Raw genomic sequence first — 394 nt, 5'->3', positions numbered from 1 at the left:
ACTGGCAATAGAGCAATTGCAAGATAACATTATTAACACTAATAACAGCTTTACTAGGATAGCCTAAACTGCGTGTAAAAATAATTATGATGATGTCAATTATTGCTTATGTTATTACCATGGGACAATTTACGATTATTATCATTGTAACCGAAATTAGCGACAGGAACTGATTATATTACGATAATCACACAAAAGGAAAGAATATAATTATCATCCAGTAATCACTGATAATTACACTAATCATTTAGTAACAATATCAAGTAATAAATATGCAAAAAACAGGAACAGAGTTATAGTTTTTATATTATTTTTTTTTCTCCCAATTACTCATGGAAGAATAGTGAGTAAATATTCTAAACTTAGATAAACACAAATTAGAACACACATATTT

This window comes from Penaeus monodon, chromosome 22 (assembly GCF_015228065.2).
Source record: "Penaeus monodon isolate SGIC_2016 chromosome 22, NSTDA_Pmon_1, whole genome shotgun sequence".
Classification (NCBI taxonomy): domain Eukaryota; kingdom Metazoa; phylum Arthropoda; class Malacostraca; order Decapoda; family Penaeidae; genus Penaeus; species Penaeus monodon.
This window is presented reverse-complemented; position numbering follows the sequence as displayed.